This window comes from Dermacentor andersoni, chromosome 10, assembly GCF_023375885.2.
Source record: "Dermacentor andersoni chromosome 10, qqDerAnde1_hic_scaffold, whole genome shotgun sequence".
NCBI classification, from domain to species: domain Eukaryota; kingdom Metazoa; phylum Arthropoda; class Arachnida; order Ixodida; family Ixodidae; genus Dermacentor; species Dermacentor andersoni.
This window is the reverse complement of record NC_092823.1, coordinates 25,431,539-25,440,832: the sequence shown is the minus strand read 5'-3', so window position 1 is coordinate 25,440,832 and position 9,294 is coordinate 25,431,539.

Genomic DNA, 9,294 nt, shown 5'->3' with positions numbered 1-9,294 from the left:
TTAGGACTAGGTCCAACTCGAGGTCCAGGGAGCCTGGCCAGGGACGAGGACCTGGACTGCCATCCAGGGAAAGCAAGCACCCGCGGGGCCTGCAGAAGAATATTGTGGAAAGCAAGGTGGTAAGCTACACTAGCGAAACCTCCCAGGCTGAAAAGACAGATTATCAGACTTAGGAAATGAAATGAGGCGCTCAGAGAGGAGAATAGAGAAACAATAAACGAGATGCAAAATATGATAGCCGAGTTAAGGGGAAAACACTCTGATCCAAAGGCATCAGCTGACAGATCCAACGCCCCCGCGGAAACTAAAAACACTTCTCCCCTAACGTCCAAACCGAGGACGGACAAACCAGAGGTAATGAATGTAGAAAGATCTATACCTACCCCTCCCCCCTTAAGCGCAGAATAGGGGAAACCAATCCTCTGGTAGCATGAATGAGAGAGGAGATTCGGGCAGAGATTCGAGCTCCGACAGGCCAAAACCGAGGAACGGATCGATTCTCAGGAGGTAAGCACCCAACAGCTCATAGGTGGCCAGAGACAGAATCAGGCGTAATTGGGACAGACACAAGAAATAATACAAATCTTTCAGGAACAGGTGCGGATAATGAATGCCGCTCTTATAAAGTTAAACTAAAAACACATCTTTCTGGAAGACACATTTCTTAGCATTCATGGACAGGCACCGTAAGCGAGAAAAATGCTCTACAATCTGGCAATGGAACTGCCGTTGGTACCAAAGAATGCGAACACTACTGCAGCAGCATATAGACCAAATTACCGAAAAACCCATAGCCATAGCGATCCAGCATACCGTAAAAAACTTAGCCAAACTGTCGGGATATCAAAGCTTCGGTAGCGATGTAGGAGAAAAATCCAGGGTCAACACACTCGTTAAAAGAAACATTGCCGCTGTAGACCACAAAATCACATTTAGGGACTATGACGCGATACTAACGGAAATTATTACAGGGAGAAAGGACCGGAGAAGCATATTCGTCCTTAATGTCTATAGTACACTGAAAAAAAGAAAAATTTCATTCCTGCCCTTATTTCGTAATGCTCTCAAAGCGGCCGGGAAGAATTATCTGATAATAGTAGGAGACTCCGATGCGCCTCGTCAGGAAAGGGGGTTTGATAGGCAGAATCACAAAGGCAGACAGCTATGGGAAGACATACAAAGGCTCGCCCTTGCACTTCATACAGACACCAGCACACCCACCCGAATGGGCAATAGTATTAGTAGGGATACAGTCCCGGATATCACTCTTTGCCGGAAGGCAATAGCAGTTAATTGGAGAAACACGGGGCAAAACATGCATCATTTCGCTCAGGCTAGGCAACAGTGTCAAAATCAGACGAGGTAAGAAACCCAGAACTACGGAGTGCGACAAATCCAGACAAATCAGGGCAGCCGAACCCTTCGGAAGCATAACCGACATTGATGAATGGACGAGAGCGCTGAAACAACACATGAATAGCGCATCCATCCACCACCATAGAAGACGAGGACGCACCATCCAACATAGATAGCAAACTGCTGAACATGTGGGAAAGAAAAGGGGACCTAGAAAAGAAGTTAAGGGCCCAAAAGTGGAACCGAAACGTTATGAGGGAATTGACCAGACACAACAAGGAGATAGAGTATTTTACATACGCCTCGTCTACACCCTGATTCCGTAATGCCTGCATGACTGCTGAGGTATCAACTGAATCAAACGCTTTCTCGTAATCAATGAAAGCTATATATTTATGGGTTGGTTATATTTCGCACATTTCTTTATCACCTAATTGATAGTGTGAATATCGTCTATTGAGTAGCCTAATTGATAGTGTGAATATCGTCTATTGAGTAGCCTTTACGAAATCCTGCCAGAGACTTTGGTTGACAGAAGTCTAAGGTGTCCCTGATTCTATATGCGATTACCTTAGTAAGTACTTTGTAGGCGACGCACATAAGCTGATCGGTCCATAATATTTCAAGTCTTTGGTATCCCCTTTCTTATGAAGTAGGAATATGTTGGCGTCCTTCCAAGATTCCGGTACGCTCGAGGTCATCAGGCATTGCGTTTACAGGGTGGCAAGGTGTTCTAAGACAATTTGCCCGCCATCCTTCAACAAATCTCGTGTTAGCTGATCGTCCCCAGTTGCCTTCCCCCTTTGCATAGCTCCCAATCCTTTCTTTACTTCTTCCGGCGTTACTTGTGGGATTTGAAATTCCTGTAGACTATTCTCTCTTCCATTATCATCGTGGGTGCCACTGGTACTGTACCAATCTGTATAGAACTCGTCAGTCACTTGAACTATCTCATCCATATTAGTAATGATATTGCTGGCTTTGTCTCTTAACGCATACATCTGATTCTTACCTATTCCTAGTTTTTTCTTCACTGCTTTTAGGCTTCCTTCGTACCTGAGAGCATGTTTAAGTCTATCCATATTATACTTCCTTATGTCAGCTGTCTGTCGCTTGTTGATTTACTAGGAAAGCTGTGCCAGTTCTATTCTAGCTGTAGGGCTGTAGGAAACATTTATTGGTTGTGCCGTTACCAAGAAATATGCACCCCACACACAACAAAGAGCGCATCGAGCACAGAGCTAAAACTGTAATAAGAAGAATGAAAGATAAATGAGCTACGTCGACGCCTACGTCGACGCAGCTTGCGGAAGACATGGAACTGCAGTCTCGGCTGTTGTAGACGGTGGCGAAATACCCGACATCACGGCCTCGTAACGCACTAGAGATGCAAGTACGGCTGAAGAAGTCCCAATAGCGCTCGCTTGGACTGCTGCGCAGGCGAACATACTTATTGGCGATAGCAGAACAGCAACTTGGAATTTTTGTAAAGGAGGAATATTGGAGGAAGCTAGACGCATATTCCTTGGTAACCCAATAATAGAAAAATAAATATCCATTATATAGATACCCGCGCAGGAATCTGTCCCGGGCAATGAGGCTGCACGCGAGTTGGCCTGAGCTCTCTACCACCAGGCGGCTGAGGAACAACCCGAAAGCAGGGGATGAAAGATAGTGTAATCACATATCATGAAATCACTGATCATTACAAACTTGAAAGGAGAAAGGTCCTACATTCGGATCGGCCTCTCTCCTACAACGAGGCGCGTATAGAGAGGCGATTGCTAGCCGGTAATTACATCTGTCCATCTTGGGTCTATCTTACGCAGACAGGGGTTGAAAATGACGCCAAATGCAAAGATTGCGGCGACAGGGGTATGCTAGACCACATAATGTGGGAACGTGCCGGTTGCCCAGGGATCAGCCAGAACATATATAGTTGAGAAGCCTGGGAGGTCTGGCTGCGGAGCGAAGACCCCAACGTCCAGCAATCAAACCAACCGCCTGGCTTTATTCACAAGCCTTTATTCCGCGGGGCAGTCCCTGATCCGCCCCTCGGCCTGCATGCCGCGGCCTGACTCAGACAGCGCCTTTTTGGTGGGAATAAAAGTTCTTCATTCATTCGTCCTGGTAATTTTTATTCACCATGCCATTCCGGGCCCAGCGAAAAGCACAAACTGTGGGGGGACTCACGGATACCTCTAACCGATGGATACAGATCTATGGCTGCTATAGCGAGACCATGCTCCACAATTTCATTAGTTACAGGCCCTTTTGCTTTCACGGAATCCTGGATGGAGGAGGGAACATGCGATTGATGCAGCGAAGCCAGCGTCCAACAATTTACCTCGAGTTCCCATCATCAAAGCAACGAGAAACATTTGGACTATTCAGTCGTCTCTCGAAGTGTGAACGCCGGTCACTGAGAAAAATAAGACTGAATATCTTATCGAATACGTCACGAAACTAAATATAAAATGCAACCTACATCTGAAAATATGCGATAGTTTCCTCATGTCCGCCATTACTGGGGCTGCAAACATGGAGTTCGTGGGAAAGCATAGTTACAAACTGGGCAACAAGACGGGACATGAGCTATGAAAGAAAACATGTGAGTGCTCATCTGCTTCTTATACTTGCTTTGGTCCTGTCTTCTTGCGCAAATTGTACCAGTGAATGTGTGCGATATTGCGGCTGATGAAGAAGTCATCACCCGCACTGCCGTTGTTTTCAGTGACTCGACTTGCAATAGACGACTTCTGATTGATGCGCTTGGCCGGCGGCCTGTATATGTATTCCGATGGACACACTTTCTGAAAGGTAACGAGTCACTCCTTCTCAACGCCCGTATCACAACCATTTTATTACGGTTAGCCAGGAACATATGTTTAAACCAGGCTTTGATTTTACTCTCTGGGAAAAATACTAAAACCAGATTCACACTTTGATGTTTCGGGACAACGAAAAACAATATGCATTGGTTTAGGCCCCAACCAGCATACGTCGACAAAATAAACGGAACTCACTTATACTCACTCACATAATATTCATCATCATCATCATCTACCTCATCATCATCATCAGCCTGTTTTATGTCCACTGCAGGACGAAGGCCTATCCATGTCCTGCGCAAAGTGATTACCACTAGCGCCCGCGAATTTCCTAATTTCATGGCTCCACCTAGTCTTTTGTCGTCCTAGATTGCTTTTTCTTCTCTTGGTACCCATTCTGTAACCTTAATGGTGGTTATCTCACCGGCGCATTACATGACCTGCCCAGCTCCATGTTTTCCTCTTGATGTCAATTAGACTATCGTCTATACCCGTTTGCTCTATGATGCAAACCGCTCTCTTTCTGTCTCTTAACGTCCATGCCTAGCAATCTTCGTTCCATCGCTCTTTGCACCGTCCTTAACTTGTTATCAAGCTTCTTTGCCAATCTCCAAGTTTCTGCCCCAGATGCCAGCACTGGTAAAATGCACTGATTTTACACCTTCCTTTTCAATGATAATTGTAAGCTTCCAGTCAGGAGCTCAGAATGTCTACCGTATGTGATCCAATCCATTTTTATTCTTCTGTGAATTTCCTTCTCATGATCAGGGTTCCCTGTTATTAATTGACCGGGTAAACGTACTCCTGCATAGACTCTAGAGGCCGACTGGCGATCCTGAACTCTTGTTCCTTTGCCTGCCTATTTATTATTATCTTTCTCTTCTGCACACTGATCTTCAACCCCAGTCTTACACTCTCCCTGTTAAGGTCCTCAATCATTTCTTGTAACTCGTCTGCATTGTTCCTGAATAGAACAATGTCATCGGCGTACAGAAGGTTGCTGAGATATTCGCCGTCGATCTTTACTCCTAAGCCTTCCCAGTTTAATAGCTTGAACACTTCTAAGCGCGCAGTGAATAGCAGTGAAGAGATTGTGTCACCCTGTCTCACCCCTTTCTTTATAGGTATCGTCCTCCTTCTGCGTGTAGAATTAAGGTAGCTGTAAAGCCTCTGTAGGTAGTTTCTAAGGTCCTTACCTAAGCGTTCTGTACTCCTTCATTACGTAATGCCTCTATGACTGCTGGTATCCCTACTCAGTCAAATGCCTTTTCGTGATCTATGAAAGCCATATAGAGAGGCTTATTTTACTGTGCGGATTTCTCGATAAGCTGATTGATGACATGGATGTGATCGATTCTAGAGTATCCCTTCCTGAAGCCAGCTTGTTCCCTTCGTTGATTAAAGTCCAGTCTTGCCCTTATTCTATTGCAGATTATTTTGGTAAATATTTTATATAATTCATAATATAATATATTTATCAATTCTTTAACGTCTCTCTTTTTGTGGATTAGTATAATGTTTGCATTCTTCCAGATTTCTGGGCCCTTGCAGTCGATAGACTCTTCGTATAAAGAGCCGCCAGTTTTTCAAGCATTATGTCTCCTCCATCTTTGATTAAATCGACTGTTATTCCATCTTCTCCTGCCGCTCTACCTCGCTTCTTGTCTTGCAAGGCCCTTCTGACCTTATCGCTAGTTATAGGAGGAGTTTCTGTATCCGGTTCATTACTGTTTCTAGTTGAGGTATCCTGACTCCTCTGGGTACTGTACAGGTCAGCATAGAATTCTTCCGCTGCTTTTACTACATCTTCGAGAATGCTGATTATATTACCCTACTTATATTTAAGTACATACATCTTGGTTTGTCCTATGCCAAGTTTCTTTCTCACCGATTTCAGACTGCGTCCATTTTGTATGGCTTCTTCAGTCTTTCTCACGCTGTAGTTTCGAATATCCCTTATTTTGGCCTTGTTCATCAGTTTTAACAGTTCCGCGAATTCTATACTATATCTTGAGTTGGACACTTTCATTCTTTGTCCTTTCTTTATTAGGTACTTTGTTACCTGGGAGAGCTTGCCTACCGGTTGCCTTGGTGCCTTGCCTCCGACTTCAGTTGCTGCCTCTGATGCCAACCTAGTTACGGATTCATTCGTTAGCTCTATGTCATCATCATCTCTCTGTTCTAACACTGCATATTTATTTGCAAGTACCAGCCTAAGTTTGTCTGCTTTTACCCTTACCGCCTCTAGGTTGACCTGTTTCTTCTTGACCAATTTAGCTGTTCCTCTCTTGAAATTGAAGTGAATGCTAGCCCTCACTAACCTATGATCACTGCACTTTACCCTACCCATCACTTCTACATCCTGTACTATGCTGGGATTGGCGGAAAGTATGAAGTGAATTTCATTTGTTGTTTCACCATTAGGGCTTTTCCAGGTCCACTTCTTGCTGCTACGCTTCCTGGAAAAGGTGTTCGTTATTCGAAGCTTGTTCCTTTCTGCGAATTCTACGAGCATCTCGCTTCTAGCGTTCCTTGAATCGACCCTGTAGTTGTCAATTGCTTGTTCACCGGCCTGCTTTTTCCCCACTTTTGCATCGCTCATCATCGCTAATTCAACATCATAAAACTGATCTACTTCCTCATCATCGTGGCGGGATGTTAGAGCGTAGGCTTGTACTACCTTCAATCTATACCTCTTATTAAGTTTGATTACGACAACTACCTTCGACTTAATGCTGTAGAATTCGTCAATGTTGCCCGCCATGTCCTTATGGATTAGGAATCCTGCCCCGTATTACTTCTTATCTTGCAGACCTCTATAGTAGAGGACATATCGTTATTCATCAATGCCTCACCAGTTCTTCTAATCTCACTATGGCCGTTGATATCCCAAACGATGACTGATAATTCCTCAAGGAGTCCTGCTAAGCTAGCCTCACTCGACAGGGTTCGGGTGTTAAACGTTGCAAGGGTCAGTTTCCATTGGCGGCCTGTCCGTATCCAGAGATTCTTACCACCCTCTGCTGCGTTGCAGGTCTGACCGCCGCCTTGGTCAGCTGCTCCGCAGCTGCTGGGGACTGAGGGCCCTTAGTGATTGAGTTAGCATTTTGGGAGGTGGTGGCCGAGCGCTGCGCCAGCGAGGCCAATTCTTGATCTGGTGAGGGAATGTCTTGTTGAAGCTTTGTGGGCCTTCGTAATTTGGTTGTACCTGGATTAGGATGCTACCCCTCGCTCTCGGCCTCTTTTGCCGGTGCCAGGCGTCACTTCAAGCCTGCAGAAGTTATGTCCTGGAGCGGAATTTCAAGCTCACTATCACATATATATATATATATATATATATATATATATATATATATATATATATATATATATATATAGAAAAGAAAAAAAGAAGAAAAGACACCTTATAACGGGATTCGAACTTCCGACTATGGCAACCGAGTATTCGCCATAACTGTCAGATAATCCCGCAGGCGGGGACGCTACCTTATCGCCGATGAGTACAGCCCCCAGGGCATTACATGCCTAAAATCTGCCTCAATATAGAACGTTCCTCAATATAGAACGATTTCTAAACGGTTCCGGTATCGTAGTACAGGAATTGCATGTGCGCAGGCGACACCGCATAGTATTTCTCACTGGTTGCAACATCGTGGTTTCAGAATCACCCGCACGCATGCGGCCATGAACGCTGCTAGATATACGATACATTTTCGGCGAACTTCAACAATACTTAAATGTAGTGTGGAAAAAATGTTGCACATTATTCCACATTACTTTCATTATATTACGAATTATGTGAATGTGCACCCGCCGTGGTTGCTCAGTGGCTATGGTGTTGGGCTGCTGAGCACAAGGTCGCGGGATCGAATCCCGGCCACGGCGGCTGCATTTCGATGGGGGCGAAATGCGAAAACACCCGTGTACTTAGATTTAGGTGCACGTTAAAGATCCCCGGGTGGTCGAAATTTCCGGAGTCCTCCACTACGGCGTGCCTCATAATCAGAAAGTGGTTTTGGCACGTTAAACCCCATAATTTAATTTAATTATGTGAATGTACTGCCCACCCCAGGGGTATCATAACCGGTGTACACATAATGCGGGTAAATGTAAATAAGTATAATACGAATTTAATACAATACTGTTCGGAATAAAACAAGAATATCATTGCAATGAAAGTACAATAAAATTACAATGAATGAAAATTATACCTGTGTGTAATACAGACAGACAGGTACAGAAACATATTCAAGGAACAATTTCAGTGAACTAAAATGTTCAGCAAGGAAAAGAAGCCCTAACATAAGGAAATATTGGACGACGAGAAGAAATATACATGCTATGACACTTCAAATTTGTGACGGTAGAAAAATGAAAGACGAAAAATTGGCAAACATACTTCCATAAGCTTGATGAGGGCGAGTTGGTTTAACATACTCGAAGTCTTTGCAGCCCTCATTTCTTTTCTTCAAGTATACTTCCATAAATCAATCAGGTTTAAAGGTAAAGACGTGGCATCATAGATTTAGCATTTCGCTTTCAATGGCAGATAAAAACTTGGTAAGTGACGCACATCTAATAGTCTGTGCAGGAGGTTTATTGCATTCTCTTATAGTTAATGGGAAAATGAGCTTTTGTGAAAGCGTATATCTGGCTGGACGTGTTTGAATGCTGGAGATGTATTTAGTTGAGTCAATATTTGCTTGATCATGTATGTGTAACTACATGAATTTTTAAGCGACCAATTTCGCTTATTATTGTGTTTGTATTCCAGCGGTTTTGATTAACACGGTAGGTGAATCATATGGACCGTACCTGTTGAAAATAAACCTTACTGCCATTCTCTGTATGCCCTCAACTGTATTAGTCTTCTTTAGTAAACGGGAACCACGCGATGTTTGCGTACTCTAATATCAGTCTAAGAAGTACTGACACGTGGACTTGTTTATCTTTTACGGGTGAGCACTTTTCACCGTCTAACGAATATTACCGCTCAGCGCGGGACGCGCGCGCATGTATTGGAAGTTTCTCGAATGTTATCGATGGTTCTGTTCACATCTCATGCGCGACGCGAATTGTGTAGAACTTTCGGGAAGAAACGCGGACA